Raw genomic sequence first — 20,897 nt, forward strand, 5'->3', positions numbered from 1 at the left:
GATCTGGAACGTCTCAGGACCAATGGTGATCGGCAGATCTACCTCACCAAGGACATCCTTACGAGATCCGTCAAAAGCCTTAACCAAGTAACTGCTTCCCCTTAGAGAGGTTCCATGATGGCTCAACTGTCTCAGTGTAGACTCAGGCATTACATTTAAGGATGATCCAGTGTCCACCAACACATTGGATAGCATATCAGACTTACAGTGCACCGAGATATGTAAAGCTAAGTTGTGGTGTTTCCCTGCTTCGGGGAGTTCATCATCACCAAACCACAAGTTATTACAAGCAGTAATGTTACCCACGATTCCATTGAATTGATCCACGGAGACTTCATGATCAACATAGGCTTGTTCTAGTACTTTCATCAGCACTTTCCTATGAGCTTCTGAGCTCAGGAGCAAAGACAAGATGGATATTTTTGATGGAGTTTGCAGCAGCTGGTCTACAATCTTATAATCGCTCCTTTTGATGAGCCTCAAAATCTCGTCCAGATTGGGTTCCTCGATAGACTGGCCCGACGGGCTGGCATTTCTGTCAACAGGAGGAGCAACTGGCGGAGCTACTGTGGCAGCAGGTGTAACAACCTTCTTCTGGAACAAGGGTGGACGGACCCTTCCACTTCTCAGAGTTGTAGTTTCTTCAGCAATGTTACTAACCGTAGCTGGGGATACCAAAGGCACTTCTACCCCATTCTCAATCATAGTTGCACCATACTTGTAAGGGATGGTTTTAGTAGAGGCATAAGATACCGGGCCAGGTAGTCTGATCACCAAAGGTTCGACCTTCCTAGTCTGAGGTACATTCTTGACAGGGGAATCATGAAACACTGGCACAATCATACAAATGTCGCGGAGAATCAAGTGCTTGTTATCCGTTAAGCTCTGTATGTCACCCTGCACGGTACAACAGCCCATAGGATTCTGGAGACACTCTGAACAAGAAGCATGATCATGACTAAACAAAGAAGCTTTGCAGAGTTTGACGTGTAACGACACCAGAGGAGTAGCAACATTACAGACATCTAAAGCGGGGGCTACCCAAGAGATTTCTACCTCATCAAAAGCACCGACTCTTTCTTTCTTTTTTTTTTGAACAACACCGACTCTTTCAAAAGCCTCAATCATGTTAACAGCCCCATGATCTGGAAGTGGGTTATCAAGGACGTGCGGGACACTGTTTTCAAAAGTCAACCATCCCCTGTCCATTAGATCCTTTACAACATACTTCAGGGCATAGCATCCTTCAACGTCATGGCCTTGAGCCTCCTGATGGAATTCACATTTGAGATCTTGTCGGAACCTGGGAGGCAATGGAGTAGGCGGAGGTTTGCCTGGTCTGGTGCCGCAATGTCCTTTAGCAAGCAAAGTTGGGAGCAGATCAGCATACCGCATGGGTATCGGTGGAAAATAAGTTCTGGGCCGAGGGCCCTGTTGCTGTGGCTGTTGCTGTTGAGCAGGAGGCTGTTATTGTACTTGCTGAGCAATGGCATTAACGGGCACTGGTGGTTGACCCGGCGGCAGAGGATATTGCTGGTAGAATGGTGCGAAGAAAGGATGTTGGGAGTACTGCATGTATGGATAGGGTAAAGGTACCTGAGCAGCATTAGCAGCTGTAGGCTGGTTACCAGATACCATTCCTACTTCGGATTCCTTTTTCTTATGGTGGCCGTTACCGTACTTCTTCGGTGCACTAGCTGAGGATTCCTCTTTCTCAAGAACAATGATGCCCTCTCTAACAGCTTCCTCTAGACGAGTTCCCATAGTAACCATATCGGAGAAGTTATTTGGTGCAGAGACTATCATTCTTTCCATGTATTCTTTCTTCAAAGTTTTCAGGAATGTCTTTGTCAGTTCTTCCTCATCAAGCTGAGGAAAAACACGGGCAGCTGCCCCTCTCCATCTCTGAGCATATTCACGGAAGGTCTCGTCTGACTTTTGAGACAAAGACTTAAGAGAATCCATATTAGGCTTCAAGCGGGTGTTAAACTCATAATGACTTTCAAAAGCAGCAGCCAGTTCCTCAAAAGTATGGATATTGTCTTTGCTTAAACCGGTGTGCCAGTCTGCCGCATCTGCAGTCAGACTATCCTGAAAGCAATGGATCATTAGTGCATCATTGTCTGCGTAGTTAGCCATCTTCCGGACGTACCGAATGACGTGGCTGTGTGGACAAGAAGATCCATTATACTTGTCGAAATCTGGCATCTTGAACTTCTTAGGAATCTCAAACTGGGATACCAAGCATAGATCTCGAGCCTTAGCAGAAACACCGTTCCCACGGCTAGCTTTGACCTCACTGAGCTCTCCAGCTAGCTCTCTCAACTGTTCCTTCATAGCCTCCATTACGGGGTCCTGTCCGCGTGGAGTGTCGACATCGATTACCTGAGGCACAGTGTGTACAATAGGATTGGTAACAACAGTAGTAACTTGAGGCATGGAAGTGTTTGCAGAGGCAAAGTTTGTTGTAGGAATCTGTCCTGGATTGGCAACACCAGAAGCATCGGCTACAGTATTTGGAGCATAGAAGGCTGAGAGTCCATAGGGACGCCCATTGGGCATAACAAAACGAGCATCAGAAGCCACAGTAGATAGTGGGATAGATGGGATCCCTTCAGAAGAGGCCGGGACAGATGTGGCTGGTTGTTCTTGTGCAGCCAGCAAGGTAGACATAGTGTCATGAGCCTTAGCCAAGTCTTCTTTCATAGCAGCCAATTCGGCGCGGAGCTGAGCATTCTCGTCTTCAAAATTAGCCATATTTCTTCTCTTGTACAATCTTGTTTGATGAACTCTAGTTGGTTGGTAAACCTTGCGAGCACGAGCCACCTTTCAGACTGCGGCAGAAGAACCAGGAGGTAATGAGCACAAGGGAAGTTTTGTGACTTTTAATGGCCAATGTATGATACATATGATGCATGATATGTGTAAATGCACATGCAAAAAGACTCTCTTTTTTGTGTTATCGAAGAGTTTTAGACAAGTTAGAACCTTTTAAACATTACTACACAATGATTAACATAAATGGGGGAATAAACAACCAACATATAGTTTTACAGGACAATTCCCTTTGAAATACCAAGCCAAGGGATAAACTTTGAAATGTAAAACAAACATAAACAACAACTGAAAACGACAACAGGGAATAGTAACCCTCAAGCATAGGAAGTGGAAGGATCATCCTCAGGCTCAGACTCAGACTCATAACTGCAATATCGGGCATAGAAGTCACGGGCACCCCTAGCCCTCTTGGGATCCCTCATAAGCAACTCATCCTTTTCTTCAATTTCTTTTCTAGCTTTAGCCAACTCCCTCTTCAATGTCAAGACTTCCTGAGTCTTCTGCTCATCTTTTCCATCCAAGGTCATGATCAGATTCTCAGCCTCATAGTATCTAGTCTTCCACTGATGCTTCTCTAGGCTCTCCATAGCTAGATGTTCCTGATACATCTCCTGAGTAGGCAAAGGTAAAGGCAAAGGCATGGATGGAGTAGATGCGGACACATATCTCATGGCGGGGTAAGGCATGCCAATCTTCTCAGCATGGTTTATCACCCATTGACTATAAGCCTCATGAGCAATACCGGATCTCACACCCATATGCTTCACATCTTTCTTCTGAATCTTAGACTAAGCCTCCATGAAGTCTTCTCTTATCCCGATAGGAGCATTGGAGTAATGAAAGAAATAAGGAGATGTAGCAAGATTGATGGGCTTTTCTTTCATCGGGAAACCAAATTGTCGCAAGGCGAGCTCCGGGTTATAGTTGATTCCACCCCGGGTACCAAGAAGAGGTACATTAAGAAACTTGCCACCACCGAAGATAATTTCTTTGACCTTAGCGGCGGGAGTAAGCCAAACCACTTCGTTAGGGGTGAGAGCCATAATCCACTGTGAAATAGACCAATTCTCCGGATTATCATGGAAAGACTTCGGAAGGTGTGAAATAAACCACCTATATAGGAGAGGTACACAGCAGAAAATGTATCCACGACCCTTGCTGGATCGATCGTGAATAGCATGGTATGTGTCAGCCAACAAAGTAGGAACCGGGTTCTTGGAGTGGAAGATCATGATAGCATTCATATCCACGAAGTTGTCAAGATTCGGAAAGAGAATATGCCCGTAGATGAGTAGTGCAATAATAGCCTCAAGAGTGTCCTGACAAGTGGTTTTGAGATTGGCTTTCTCAAGTAGATACTTCGAAGTGAATCCTCGGATGTGAGCCTTAGTGACAAGATTCTTGGAGACGTCAGAGGTCTTGATATATAGATCACGGGCAATAACCAACGGAATAGGAGGATGCTCAAGACCCGCGATAGGTGTTCCCTTGGCTATGGGTAACCCGGTCAAAGAAGAATAAGCCTCTAGAGTAGGTACCAACTGAAAGTCGGGAAAAGTGAAGCACCGATATTCCCGATCATAGAATTGCACTAGAGTGTGCACAAGCTTCTCATCCACATTAGTCCGGAGAAGAGTAAGTAAGTCCCCATAACGGTGCCGAAAACCAGTCGGATCCTCGATCTTGAGTGCCAAGTCTCTCAAGCTAGCCAAATCAACCTCCATGAACTTGTAGGACTTAGTCTTCCCCATTCCTACAATGTTTACAAATTCAATTTGTCTAAGCCCTTCGATAAATGCATGAGAAAAAAGTTTATGCATGCATGCATGTATGCATGATCACATTCAAGTACGGAGAAAACATGGAGGGTTGAGATTAAAAGTCAAGAAGTCAAGGGAGGACACGGTGTCCGGTGAAACTAGGGCTTTAGGAAATAGTAACCGGGTTCTAAAAGGTTCCCAAGTCGCAACCTCTCTCACGTATATCATGGTGCCACGAGAAAAACAATCGCTCCATGATTATTCGTGAAAAGGTCTAACTTGAATGTAGCATCGCATGACGTCTAAAACTCGAGACAACACTCGGTTTAGCCTCCGCACTACATCCTAGAAAATGGCCATGGATGGGTTCGGTTATCTATGGTTCATAGCGTCATAGAACAATTGGAAGTAAAGTGCCTAAACGCGACAAACACGCGCCGACAACATCACCCCCAAAATGCCTCAGCTATGTGGGATTGATCGCATAATCCAATACACGAGGCAACCCCCAGATTGAATTGTCGATTATATCCCCCCTAATCCTAAGTTCACTCGGCCCGGATGTAGGGCTTTGATATTCTCACCCCGACACGTTTGCAAGAATTTAAAAATTTATCCACATAGAAAGCAAGTAAAAGAAACAAGTAAAAATACAAGCGCAAGCGTAAAAATAAAGACAAGGCGTAACTCTCAAATCTCCCCAGTGAAGTCGCCATCTGTTTTATCCTGGTTTTTCGGGTGTCAAACATTGATTAAGTTTGAACCTTTTTAACCTTTGATATCTCATTTTTTCTTGGGAAGGGAAAAATAAGAAAAACCCTTGAAAATCGAGGTTCGGGAGTTGTTTTCGTTATGGGAAGGTGTTAGGCACCCATAACGACTATAATATCCTATAGGAACCGTCTTTACTTTCTACGTGCGCGCTTTATTTTTAAATGCTATTTGAAAGCGTTATTTACACCTAAAGGTTTACTAAGTGAAGAATTGGAGGGAGAAGAATGTGTTTGGATTTTTATTTTATTGGACTTGGAGAGGTTTTGACCTCTTGCCTACATACCCTTTTAAGGGATCAAACTCCATGTAGTTCTCTTCCAAAAAATGTTTTTGTTTTTGTTGGTTGATTTTAATTTTGAAAATGGAAATTTGAAGAATAAGAGAAAGAGGCCTCAAGGGCATAAGATTTTGGAAAATGTGAGGTGGGATTAATCATTTTGCAAAAGAAGTCCAAGTATGATTAAAGTTCATTAAGGTTTTTGTTTAAGAAAGCAAAGGGAAAATTCAATGGGATTTTGATCCCAAGGTTTATTTGGAAAATTATTTGAGTGAAGTTGTTAATATTTTTTGGAAAAGAGAATTTTTTTGTCTAAGTTTCAAAGCTCCTAAACATACATCTAAGCATACATTCCCTAAGCATACATCTAAAGTATCCATGTGATGTGTGTGCATGTGTCGGTGCTTGTGTCGGTGTACATCATTAGAGTCCATTGTCCTTTACGTATGCCCTAGTTTACATTCTATGGTCTTGCAAGAATTTAAAAGCATAAAGAAAGTTACAAAATCCCTAAGTTTTTACATGCTAAGTATTGGCAAAATTTAAAGTGCAAGAAATAAGAGCTAAAAATGTAAGATGGAGGATGAGATGCTTATGGAATGTATGAAACAAATAGATGAGGTTGTTAGTAATATGAGGCATAGAGGGATAGAGATATAGGTAAGTAGAAATGGTATGACAAAGATTATCAACCAAAAGATAGCATCAAAACTTAACAAAAGAAGCAAAATACACCTAAGAATGTACCACAAAGACAAGGCAAATACATGACCTCTAATCCTCATGTATTAACAATTTCCAAAGGTTTTATTTTAATCATGATCATGAGAATTAGGAGAAAGTATCAATCCAAGAATCATGTCACATTCCTAGACATATTTTACACTTTATTTTCACGTAGAAATATTCACAAAACTTGTAAAACAAGAAACTAACAAGTCAACTCACAAAACAGCAGAGAATAGCTCCAAATCAGAGGCATACACATTGTAAATTCACATAACACCAATCAATAATATGCATCAAAAATTAGGATCAAGATCATGCAATTTTCCACAAGTTTTAACACTAAACATCACAAATAAGCAAGAAAATCATCACATTATTTTTATTAACTTTTAATATACAAAATCACCACAAAAACATCACAAAATGAATAAGACACATGCATGAATTTTTTTTAGAATTTTAAAGGATTTTTAGGCTCAAGAACATGCAAAACTTCACAAATTTTAACAAAAAATAGTAAACAATTAACAAAAAATACCACACATATTTTCCATCAAGTTTTAACATGTAACAATATCACAAAAATGTCAAGAAAATTGTCAAGAACACGTAGAAATTTTTTAGGAATTTTTACAAAAATTTTTAGGCAAAGCAGTGGTGCAAAAAGCAAGAAACAGTGTGTGAATAGCAAGAAAACTACAAGAAAAAAAGATATGCGCAGAAAGAGGCCCAAGCCCAAACTAACAAGATCCAGGATCCAACAGGGAGCTTCAGGGACCGTTGGATTGATCCAAATGGATCAAACCTAAATCCAACGGTGGAGAGTGCACAGGGATGGACCGGTGTTAAACCGGTCCGGTTTAGTCGTCTATAAAAACCTGAAGCTACCGGTCCAATTCATTTTTCCTCTTCTCTCTCTCTAACACAAAATCTAGTGAGAGAAGCTCTCACTTCTCTCTAAACATTTCCGTCGGAGAAGATGACCGGAGAAAGCTCCGGTACGGTGGCTCGCCGGTGCCGCCACCGTACCGGAATCTTTCTGATCCCTTTTTCAAAATCTTTTTACATGAATCTTCTCGTCTTCTTCTCCTTTTTACGAATCTGAGGTTATTTTTGTGAAACTATGATTAGAACATAGTAGATCGGGGTTTGAAACTTACGGTTTTCAAGAACTTTTTAGGTTTTCAAAACTTTTTCAAACATGTTTCCAGAGACTACCGATCTACCTTGATCCATCTTCGTTGATGTTTTTAAAGAGAAACTGAGGAGTCTTTCGTGTTTACCTGTGATCAGTTCTGGAAATTCGAAGGAGAAGACGAAGAAAAACTTCTTGATTCTTCTCTGATCCTCTGGCGAGCACTTCGTTGTTGTTTCAACCGAAAATAAATCGGTGAGTTTGCTTTGACGCACCGGTCTGATTCAATCTACTTTTTCTTCTTCTCCGGTTTGATCTTGCTTCGATCCTTCTTCTTCTCTCTCTTGACACTTTCCTTGTGATCGTGTTGAGTTCGTCGTAGTTATTGACGGATTCACGCTTGAATTGCAAGGAAACAAAAAGATCATTGATGAAGATTCTCACAGAGAATCACTGAGAACTTCGATGAATTCGAAAGGATTTGTTGAATTGTAATAGTTTTGGCTTTGATTTCCTGGAAATTTGTATTGATTATGTACAATTGGTGATGAATTTAACGGTTAGGGTTTGAGATTGGGGATGAACTTCATCGAGTTCATCTCTGAATTCTGGGAATTATTGGTGTTTGATCTTAACTGAGAAGAGAGAGAATGTGGTTACGTGTTTGTGATGTGGCTTCTAATTATTGATTGATTCTGTGCATTGGTGAGTTGGCCTGTATTTATAGCTGACATGTGTGCTTGAGACCCAATGAAATGGTGACATCTGGACTTGGATTGAAAATGGCTCGGCCTTGGCTTAAAACTGACCTGAGGACCTTCCTGCAATTTTTAGAACTTGGGGACCAATCTGCAATTTTTTTTTAAAGAAGGACTGGACCGCAAAAAAAAATTTAAGACTAAAGGACTAAAAATATAAATTGAAAAAGACTTAGAGGACTGAAATGAGAAAAAAGGACTAAAATGCAAATAATAAGACTTTAGGGACTAAAATGCAATTAAAAATAAAATTTGGTTAAAATTTGGTGATCTGAAATAAACGTAAAGTGAAACCAAAAATAAAATCAACCAAAAGGACTAAAATGAACCAACTACACCAATGAGGTACTTCAAAGTAACCTCTCTCTGTCAAAATTTCATGTGAAATGACCAAAATGCCCCTATGGACTAAACTGACTCAATGACTCAGATGCAATTTTTGAAATAGATTTTAACATGGAATTAAAGCAAAGATTTATTCAAACCAATTGAAAAGACTCAGAGACAATTTTCAGGGATTAAAATGAGTTTGAATGCATGAAATGACTAAAATGCCCCTAGGGGCTAAACTGACCCAAAATGACTCAAATGCAATTTTTGGAATGGATTTTGACATGAATTAAAACAAGAGTTTATACAAGCAAATTGAAAAGACTCTGAGACTATTTTCAAATGAGCTTGAAGACAGGAAATGACTAAAATACCCTTTTTCATGAATTTTTGCAAATAACATTGAAATAAAATGCAGAGAAATATGCAATTGATCAGAGACAATTTCAAATGACTTGATATGCAAGAAAAACATTTTGGATGACTTGAAATGCAAGAAAACATAGACAAAGTCATAATTGAAGATTTTTCAAAACAAAGACAGGAAAACATGCAACTAAAACATAGTAAACTATCAGGGTAAACAATATCAGATTGGCAATCACTCAATAGTAATACACACATATCAGAAATGGAAAAACATTTTGAGCAAGTATTTTTAGGTCCAAAATTAGGGTATAACAGCTGCCCCTATTTAAGTTTCTTTGTCCGGAGAGTCAAGAGACGAAGTCTTTGATTTGACGGGACGAAGGTACTTAAATATTAACATTTGCACTGTTTTTGGACATAAAAATACGCTCTCACATTTGCCAAGACATGAATGCCATGCCACATTTTGATTATGAATGCAAGACAAACAACTGGAGTCTACAGAGCATGTCATATCACTGGGGATCTAGGTAGACATTAACAGGGTAGACATACCAGGGGACAAAAGGGAGGTACAAGCTGTTCTTTGGAGCGAACTAGCCACTTGACCAAGGAATGCAAACAAAAGATGGGTACAAGCTGTTCTTTGGATCGAACTTGCTACTTGACCGGATAGAAGTACAAGACAGGTACAAGTTGTTCTTTGGATCAAACTTGTCACTTGACCGGAGACATAGACATATGGGCAGATACAAGCTGTTCTTTGGATCGAACTTGTCGCTTGATTGAAAACACAAACAGATAGGCAGGTACAAACTGTTCTTTGGATCGAACTTGCCGTTTGACATGGAGACATAGACAAAAGGCATATGCAAGCTGTTCTTTGGATCGAACTTGCCGCTTGATTGAAAATAAGACATAAGCCGGGTACAAACTGTTCTTTGGATCGAACTTGTCGTTTGACCGATAACAAAACATAAGCAGGGTACAAACTGTTCTTTGGATCGAACTTGTCGTTTGACCGGAAACATAGGCATATAAGCAGGTACATGCTGTTCTTTGGATCGAACTAGCAACTTGACCAATAACAAGACATATAGCAAGATACATTGGAGTTTTGATTTATCAAGATAAAAATTGAGGTTAAATTGACATTGACTTGATTTAAAAATAGACATGACCATTATTGTTGGCCCAAGAGGAAATTGAACTTAGGGGGAGCTTACAAACCTCACCTTAAAGACTATCAGACTCAGGGGGAGTTTGAGCTTACAAACCTCAGATTCTAAGCTTACAAACCTCAGAACCCCAAAGTCAACTTGTTAATTAGATTAACAACAATTGATCAATTTTAAATACGATTGTTTGTCATCATCAAAAAGGAGGAGATTGTTGGAACAAAATGTGTTTAACAATGAACCTTATAGAGTTTCGATGATAACAAGGTATTAAAAATTGTAAATTGGACTAGCTAATATTTGTTCAAGTGTACAGGACCATAGTTAAAAAATGTACATCATATAAAGGTTCTGAAGAACAAAAAGAGAGCTATGGACTAAAGAAAAGGAAGCTTGAAAGCATCTGAAATGAAGTGCATCTGAAGTTATAAGTGCTCCTGAAGAATGATGACGTCATCAGAAGCTGAAAGTCATCAGAAGCTGAAGGTCAACAGAAGCAGATAGCCTTCAGAAGCGGATAGTCATCAGAAGCAGATAGTTCAGAAGCGACTTGATCAGAAGCTGAAGCTCATCAGAAGCTGATTATCACCACAAGCTGAAGATTCAAAGATCAACACTTCAAAAGCTGTCTATTGAATTCGAAAACACTACAGAACACTAATGGAAAGCTACAACGGTCATTTTGGTGAAGATTTGAAGGCCTTGGAACCTTATCTTCAAAAAGCGTTGACATTGTACTTTGTACGAACTGTACAACCACCTTCTCCACTACTCTGTTTTGTGTCTATGCTACAGGACAAGAAAACAGCTCCAGAATACGGTTTGGCCTGCAAAGATGTTCCTTTGGATAGGGAATGGATTTCAAATTGGTTCTTCATAGGACAACAACCAAATCAGGCAAACGATCAGTGGTGAAAGATCAAGCTTCAACAACGACTCTTTGATGTGCTGGCAATTTCACAACGTCTCTTTCACACCTCTATATAAATAAGTGAAGACTTAGAGAATTGGTAATGCTGAACAAAAAGACTCTCAACATTTTTACAAGTGCCAAACCTCTGCTGAAATTGTTCTGCATTCACTTAGAATTTCTGTGTATCAAAGTCATATCTTAGAAATTCTTAAGCCTTAGAGTCTGTATCTGATTTGTATTGTGAGCACCTCTGATTGTATATCAAGTGTTCAACCTTAAACAATTTTCTGTGTAATTTTGTTTAGTTAGAAGTCTCTTGCAGTTGTGCTTGAGCAGGGAAGTCTCTTGATTGTGTTCTTGAGCATAGGAAGTCTCTTGCAGTTGTGCTTGAGCAAAGGAAGTCTCTTGCTTGTGTGCTTGAGCAATTGTAATCAGATATTACTCTTAGTGAAATCTCCTTGGAAGTGCAAAGGGGACTGGACTACTTCCGGATTGTGGAAGGAACCAGTATAATTGCTTTGTGTCGTTCTTCTTCTCTCTCTGTTTTATTCCGCTGCGTTCAGATTCTGAGTATCACTTCAGAAGCAGTATCACTTAGCTTCTGATCAGTGTGTTCAGTTTTAGGAGAAACGAAGAATTTTTCAAAACACAATTCAACCCCCCCTTCTTGTGTTTTTCTCACCTTCATAAACAACAATCACAATCACAATTATAAAAATCAAATAAAGCTAATTCAAATTTTTTTAGATTTTTTTAAGAATATGAAACATTCAACCGTCCCTTCTTGTGTTTTTCTCACCTTCATAATCAACAATCACAATCTCTCATATTTAAACAGTTTTGAATTTTGCTTTTAAAAACAACCAAAAAAAAGTAAAAAAATAATAAAAACCTGTCAAATAAAATCATAAAATATAAAAATACCACCAAAAAATTATAAAAATCAAATAAAGCTAATGCAAATTTTTTCAAATTTTTTTAAGAATATGAAACATTAAAAAATGGAAAATGCATCTAAGCGATGAAATTTTGGATTTTGAGGGTTGGAGTCCCGTAAGAACATCTTTTTTAGGGGAGTCTTGATCCTTGAATTTTTTTTTCTAATTTTCTGGGGATGTTTTGTAGCAAAATGATCAAGTAGTCCGAAAATCGGATTTTTGAGTAAGAACAACTAACAATGACCTAAAATAAAAGGATGAGAGTTAAGAATAATTAATATCGTCGTTAAACGGGTTATCCATGATACAGTTTGGATTATATAATCTGAATATTTTTTTTACCTGAAGAAGGGTGTTTATTGGGTGAAAAACTCTTTTTTTTTTCACCCCATAACAAAGGAAAAACTTAGTTCGAATTCTAAAATTCGAAAATCTCAAGGGCAATTTTGGAAGAAAAAAAGTGGCGCGCAGGAAATTAGTAGGGTGAGAAAAGTAATAGTCTAAAAGAAATAAGAAGGTTTTTGTAATCGTACGACTCCAAGAGGCCGGACCCAATTATCCTTTGGGACTTCCAATAGCAAAGTCCATCAAAAATAAGGAATGAAGGCCCAATAAACAAATCGAGTCTAGGTCTAGAAAATTGCTCTTCTCCCTTTGCTTTTTGCTCATTCTCATCCCGAAATTCCCCTAATTAATCCCAACGCAAGTTAACTGCCGTTCGCTATCAACGACAATAAACTCACGCTGGGTACTAGCGGCAGTTAGCATGTGCTAACCCTCAACGGCAGTTAACTTGCGCCGGTTTCATGTTTGCTGACAGAAAAACAATTTGACAAAATTGCTGTTTTTTTATGCAGTGAGACTTAACTTACACTAGTTGCTTTATTAAGCACCTAAACATGCATTTTCACAATACCAATGTTGACCACATTCATTCATTCACAATACTTTATACTCCCTCCGGTCCTATTTACAAGAGACAATTTATTACTTTTTAGATACATTAAATAACTTATGTATTTGGTTTAGGTTCTTGACTAGATACATACATTATTCAATGTATCTTAAAAGTCAATTTTCTCTTGTAAATAGGACCGGAGGGAGTTTCATTTTTTCCATTTCCAATCATTCACTACATTTTTTTAAACACACTCATTTTTTTGAAAGAGACTAGAAATGCGTTCTTGAGTATAGGTAACTAGAAATCTCTAGGACATGATGGATTCCACCCAATTTTCTTCAAAAATCAATGGAGGATAGAGGAAAACTTTATTCATAATCTTATATTCGAGTGATTTACCAATCCTACTAAAATCAAGGAGCTAAATCACACTCTTATTACTTTGATTTCTAAATGAAATCATTCTTACTAAAGCGAGTCACCTCAGAGCCATTGTTTTATGTAACGTGGCTATTAAATAATTTCAAAAATCTTAGCTTATAGAATAAGGAATATCATACCTTATGTGATCTCCGAACATCAAAATAGTTTCATTCATCTGATAACATTGTAATAATCTTATAGAAGGCGATCCATTCTCTTAACTATATGCAATGTTTACACCTCGTATCTATTATAGACGACTTGTTTCTTTTAAATATAACATCTTGTTCTGATTTGAACCTTAATTGTTCATTGCATCATATATAGCTCTCAGATATAAAACACTCCGACCACTGTTTCCCTAGTTTTGATGGCTGTGAACTTCAATCAGTTTAATTTTGGTTATTAGTAGGGTTTTGATATTGAGGTCGGTAAATGAGAAATAGAGAAAATAATTGGTGGATGAAAATAAGAAGACGAAATGATGTGTAAAATTGGCATTCAAACATATTTTCGTCAAGTAGTAAACACATGTAATCCACATGTACTATATATATTTTTTTACCATGTCTTAGCACGAAGTGATCATCGTTGTTTAAGAGTGATTGAACTCCGTGTGGGATCCTATAGGGTACAACATACAAGGTGAGTTTTCTTCTCCATTTGAATCTTTTTTTATATGCAAGAGTCAGGATCGAAGCTATGACTACTTGCTTAAGGGGGTTCAAATCCCTTACTATTTGTACAAATCAATTGTTGGTCACAAGGACTATATCTATGAATACGAATTAATTAGAAATTAATCAAATTAAACCATAGTAAAGACATGGATGAAGAAAAAAATTTCAATTTAAGGAAGAAGATGCTATCAATAATTTGAAATTATACAATAATTTGAAATTATACAAATTAACCTATAACTGCTTGAAATTTTTGTATCAAAATCTAAAGGTGCCGATTGTAAAACCAACCTTCTGTTTGAAATAAGCAATTTTAAGCGGATATGCTGTCCAAAGCAAATATATTTTTTTAAATCCAGTTTTTAGCAGAGTTTTTTCAAAATCCTGTCCTAATAAGGTTTCAAGACAGTCTCTCCGTGCCAAAACAGATAAGACCTTAGTAAAGATTCACCGGCGATCCAGGTTCCAATTCAACCAGTGAAGTCTTTCTCAGTGTCGAATTTGGTCACGGTGAGACACCTACCATCACAGTCTCCAAGGCTGACGCCGTTAAGAACCGTCTTTGCCTCGACCTTTAAGTCGAAACCACCTTCTGAGGCCACTACGAGTTGCTAGACGGTACCCATTTCACCTACGAGGCTGGTAAAGAGGCATTGGATGGGAAGGTGAATGGATTTTCGTGAGGAAGATGATGGAAGGAAGAAACGCAGACGAAACTTTAACTCAGAATTGATGCCTATTACATGGTTTCTGGTCATTAATTCTTGTCTCTGGTGGTTAACAATGTATTCCCTAAACTACACTGACCATTATATGTGTCAGTACATACCAAAATTGAGATAAGTATAAGCTTGATCATAGTATTAAAATCAGTTATTCTTGAATTTTCATAAGCTAGGAACAACACAAATTCATCAATTGTCCACAAAAATGGAATTCAGTAAAAATTATTTAATTGAAACTAAGTAGAAATTGTGATTCCAGATGAATGGGGAAAATCACAGATATAATTCCTAATCTAATTCAGATTTTCTAAAAATTGAAGAAATCCGAGATTTGTATCATAGATGAAATCAAACTTAATGGTAAATATGAGGAAAAATTGAAAATGAAATATAAGAAATGGAAACTCAATTAGATATTCTGAAACGAAAAAATGATGGTCTTCACTTGATGATAGATTGGAGATATGAACATTGAGATGGGTATCGTCCTAAGGCAGAAGAGGATGGGGAGTCGATGATTTCTGAATGATGAAGATTGAGAGCGATCGAAGAGAATGTGTGTGCGTTTCAGTGTGGAAGCCAATCGATTGAACATTAGAACCTGCTAGAGATTGCCCTTCCTTGATTTTCGGGTGTAGAAACATGTTACTGAATGAGGTTCTTATTTTCTTAATTCTCAGTAATTGCATGCGGAGGGCGGGAACAAGGAGTTTCACTTGCCATATCAAGTCTATGGTCATGATGTATAAATTACTTTCTGGTTTCGTAAAAAGATCCTTACAATATCTCTATGACTTGTTGTTCAATCCGACACATTTGAAGAAATTATTCAGCCCATGTTTATCATCAAAGGAAAAAGAAAAACAGATTTATTTGAGCTAAATTTCAGTGACGGTGATCATGTACGCAACAAACTAGCAGATCATAGAATAACTCTTTATATAAAACAAATAACATTCGACTTGACGGATTTTATTTTCGAACACACAAATTGAATTGTGTCAGGTGTACGGCATCAGGTCTCTGAAACAAACATTTATGGACAAAATAGGAATCATGGTATTCAAACAAGGAATCAACATGGAGGACAATAGAGGTTCACACAGACAACATATGCATGCATGTTGAAGATTCTTGGATATATTATTGCATTTTTTTCCCTGCCACTACTTCTCTTATTTAGCGAAGTATGGGCTCGACAGTTTTTTTCTTTTTTTTGTGGTTTATTTTCTTATACAACATTGCATGAATTAATCTTTTTGTCACCGACACCCCCTCTAGTTTTAAAACTTACAATAATCTCCCTTAAATTTCATCAAATAGAAAAACAATTCCTTTCCTATTAACACCGTTAATTTTCCGTCAATCATATTTTTTTTTTTTTAGAAATCTTTCTGTTAACTTTTAACAGGATTCTTCAGTTGGCAAAAGACAAACCTTCTTTTTTGTTGATTCTTTATACTTATGCAGACGATTTTGAAAAATTCCAGGGTTCATGAACAATGCTTTTACTCACCTCCTTGCTGGCTTAGAAGTGGGTCCTTTTGCTGTCTTTATCGATTGTCATGTTGTTGTGGTAGATTCATTACCTGAATTCTGCACTTGAGTTTTAGAAGAACCTTTGATAGTAATGACAGACGAAGAAGGAACGAACTAAAAGTCACATTTTCATTACCTGAAGTCTGTGTAATAGAACTTATGGGAGGTGAGTGTAATTATCCTTATTCTTATCATTCTCATATTCCACCGGTCATGTGCTGAAATTCCGTTAGATAAATACATTTTTTGAGCTCTGACTGATATTGAGGAGGCCGTTCTGATGGTGTGGTCGGTGATATGACAACTGAACTAAGTGTTATTTTAGGTTACGGGTGATGGAGAACTAGAACAGAACTGAATGGAGAAAAGGCAAATGATGGCAGAACATTATTGACTGAACCTCCGAGTTCCAACTCCTAATTCTATGACAAAAAAAAACTATGTTTATAAATTTGGATCTTTATTGATTGAATTTCTATAAAAGAACTATTTTGTAGTTTACACAAAGAAACTAAGCTTGGCTTGGAAAATGACAGTAAAAATTCAGTGAAGTCATGTTTCCGTTGATGAATGAGTTCTCACCGACTACTTTGCAGAAATATCTAGAAGTCAATAGATAACGCTGTAACAGCATGCGTAGCAACATCTGAATGGCATTGCATTGTGTTTTTGAGTAGCGGCCAAATAGTAGCTGCTGCTACAGTCAAAAGCATTGTGTAGCAGTATTACGCAAAACTCCACTGCGTTGTAACACGTAAAATATTTTATATAAAATGTCCCAAAAAGGCTGCGAAAACGAAACTTGTGGTTATTTTTTTTTGGTTTCATCATTGCAGTATGTGAAAAGTTTATGCCCTGACTATTCAAATCAACATTACAGTATTGTCAATTGCCCTGACCAGAATCAGTTTCACTCCATTCCAGACATTCTTCCTGTTCTTTCTGTCATTCCTGAGGTACCGAACTATTTTCATAAACAATTTCACATTTTGATATTCTTCATTACTTCTGATGCATAAGATTTTGATATTCTGTCATTCGTGGAATTATCTGGATTACATTAAGAACCTCTGACTTAAATTTTCATATTTTCTTAAATGACACACGTATTGTTTATTGAATGAATAAATTACAGAGAATACAAAAGGTACTGCAAGTTGCAACTCAATTCAACAAGAGACTATTACATAAGAGATAAATGACGTAACCACATATTATTTCCTAGAAGATAGTTTCTCTTCGGCCATCAACATCTCTCAATTTGTCTGGATTACACAATCCGGATTGTATAATAAAGAGAAATCAAGTGTTTTGAGACATGTTGTGAGCGAGGAGAAATCATATTCCTAGAGTTACCAAGAAAGTAATTCACAAATCGTTCATAGAAGAAAAGAAACCATTCATCTTTGACTGAACATCTTAATCTGAGATCCACCACCGACGCACTGTCGAGTACCCTTTAGCGAAGATGCCCCCTATATAATAGTTTAAGTGTTAACCTCTTTAGATATATTCTAAAATATAAATTTTGAGAAAACTTGAAACACGATATCATGAAAGCTAACTTTTGAACATATGGCTCACACTAGCATAAAAGATAGATAGGTGTACTGCATAAAAATATAGGCTCATTTTAATGAAATTAAGAAAAAAATTCCTTTCAACTCTTCAAAATTACTAAGAACAAATTATTTAAAAAACTGTAGACTAAAAATGAACAGTATTTCAATAGAAATTATAAGTAAAAAATATATATTTTTAGATAATATAATGATACATTATGATGACTATTTGATGTTACATGCAAGTATATATATGAGAGTGCTAGAGTTAAATTATTATTACCAGTTAGTCTTTAAGCCACCTTCTGCATTTCACGTAAATATTATCTGCTAAATTGTTCATAAACTTGAAATAAGCATGTCTCCAAGAACGCTTGACTAAGATTGAACCAAATACACCCCAAAAGCCTATAACAAATCCAAATGTCAGACTGATGTAAAATCCACGATTGAGAAGCAAATCTTCGTCGTCTTGAATTTCAACTTTCGGTTCATATGGCGGCTCCCCCTGAGTACACAATTTTACAAGTGGTGGACCACAAAGATCAAGATTATCTTCGTAACTTGTGGCGTTAAAACTTTGTAGTTGTGTACTCGTTGGAATCTCTCCAGATAATTGATTATGTGACAAATCTAACACACCAATCCGATCTATTTGGGAAAGACTAGAAGGAATTAAACCATGCAACTTATTTCGTGACAAATCAAGAAAGTCAAGTGATGTTAGATTTCCAATATTTGATGGAATTTTTCCTGTGAAGTTGTTTCTTGATAAGTTCAATGAGACCAATTGAATCAAATCTGCTATTTCAGGTGGAATCTCTTCTGAAAAATGATTGCTCGAGAGATCAATGCTTTTTAGAAGATTCAATTCCTTGTTGTTGAACACATGTTCTACACCTTTCCATGTCAACAATGCCTTTAATTCATTGTGTATATCATGACGGAAAAATCCGTGGCTGTTAACCACATAATGTTCAATCAAACCTTGTGGTTGGGAAGATGAAGCTTTTTGAGTCATTGAAGTGAAATTTTTAATGCATTTGGGAATTCTTCCGGATAGACTGTTTAATGAAATATCAAAAAGTTGAATGCTTTGTAGATAGCAAAGTTCTACAGGTATACTTCCAAAGAAATGATTCCTTTGTAAGCTTAAAACTTTCAAGTCTTTTAATTCACTTCCAATCCAATAAGGGACGAGTCCTTCTAATCTGTTTTCTCGCAAATCAAGCATTACTAACTCTGTGCAGTTCTTTAAGGAGGAAGGGATCTCCTCTGTTAAGCTATTGTTCCCCAATAGTAATGCTTGCAGTTGTACAAGTGATCCCATTGAAGAAGGAATCTTCCCTGAAAAATTGTTGTGGCTCAAATCAACATAATCTAATAACATGAAATTCCCCCAACACTCTGGAATTTTTCCACATAATTGATTATTTGAAAGGTCAAAATGAACTAAAGCTACATCTATACCATTTGCACATATGAACGGAACAGAATCATTGAATTTGTTTTTGGATAGATCAATATCCCTGGAACCTCTAAGAAATGGTGGAATGGGACCTTCAAATTCATTTGAGATGATTTGGGATTGATCCTTTGAGATGATTGTTTGAAATGTTGATGCTGCTGCACTGTTGTGATGAGAGTATAGCCCAAAACCCCTCTGGAACATTATCTGAAATTCCAGCATTCGAAATATCAAGATAATGCAGGTATTTTTGTGTCTGAATCCATTTAGGAAACGTAAGACCAAGTTTGCATGATCTCAGTCCTATAATGTGCAATTGAAAAGGAGGGAGCCAATTTTCGGTAAATCTCAATGTTATTGAATTGTCTGACAAGTCTAATTCCTTTAACATTGACATACCAGAAAAATGAAAGTCAGAGATCACACAACTAAAAGAGTTCGAATCCATCCTCAGTGTCCTTAGTTTAGTTGGAAATCGAATATCTTCAACTAACTTTCCATTTACCTTATTTTCAGAAATATCGAATATTTCCAAAGATGAGAATATTGAGAGATCAGGTAGTGTGCCATTGATGTGATTCTTACTTAGATGTAATTGTTGGAGCGAGTGTCTAGGACATCTAGATAAGTGATGGATTAATACTTGAAGCTCACCACTGAAACTGTTATTGGACAGCTCCAATGATTTCAACTTACATGCATTCATCCAAAATGATTTAGGAATCCCCCCTTGTAAAGAGTTTGATCTGATGGATAAACTCTCCAACTGAAATGGCAAGCTACTACCTTCATGAATCTTTCCACTCAGCTTATTATCAGAAAGATCCAATGTTTTCAATGATGTGAATATAGAAAGGTCGGGTAGTGTTCCAGTGATTCCATTATAACTGAGGTCTAACACTTGAAGTGAGTTTCTAACACAACCGCTAGACAAATTATGAAGAATCGTTTGAAGGTCTTCTGTGAAATTGTTTCCAAACAGTTTTAAAGAACGTAAGGTGCATACATTCATGAAGGATTTAAACACCCCACCCTTCAATCTATTAAATGAGAGGTCAAGTACCTCAAGAGACTTCATCACTATGCCATAGTCATTTGATGGAGAAGCCTCCAACATGTTGTTAGAAAGGTCAAGCTCGACAAGATTGGAACTTATTTTTGACACCCACTCAAATATCAAAGATGACACAAAGTTGTTTTCAGAGAGATCAAGGATAGAAAGAGAAGTGGAAAAGTTGAACTTGGATTGACTCAAGGAATGGATGAAATGATCAGAAAGGCCACAAAATATTAAACTTAGTTCTCTTAGTTTTGGTAACTTAACAACCATTTTCAACCAACTATTGGATTTAGTAAGATTAGATATTGACCACATGTGAAGATGGGTTAAAGAAGTAAGATTAGACAACCACTGACCTCCTTTGTGATCCCTGTTGTCAATAGTCAGACCACTATAACCATGTTCATCTCCAAGATAAAGCTCTTGTAGGTTTGTAAGCTTTCCAAGTTGAGATGGTATTTTTCCTTTAAAACTATTGCTATGGAGATCAAGAAATTGCAAGTTGGAGAGATTACCAAGTTGAGATGGAATGCTTCTGTA

The 20,897-nt window shown here is 37.4% G+C and overlaps 1 pseudogene across 1 annotated transcript; it reads right to left on the minus strand.

Moving 5' to 3' along the window:
- Window positions 1–17,355: 17,355 nt before the first annotated feature.
- LOC146914575 (receptor-like protein EIX1) lies at window positions 17,356–20,816 on the minus strand (annotated as a pseudogene). The gene is made up of 2 exons (XR_015014292.1): window positions 18,113–20,816; window positions 17,356–17,742 (listed from the first exon to the last, which is right to left on the minus strand). The product of XR_015014292.1 is annotated as a receptor-like protein EIX1 (transcript).
- Between the last annotated feature and the right edge of the window lie 81 nt (window positions 20,817–20,897).

Source organism: Medicago sativa, chromosome 6, assembly GCF_051527215.1.
Source record: "Medicago sativa cultivar Bolivia chromosome 6, Bolivia_mono, whole genome shotgun sequence".
NCBI lineage: Eukaryota > Viridiplantae > Streptophyta > Magnoliopsida > Fabales > Fabaceae > Medicago > Medicago sativa.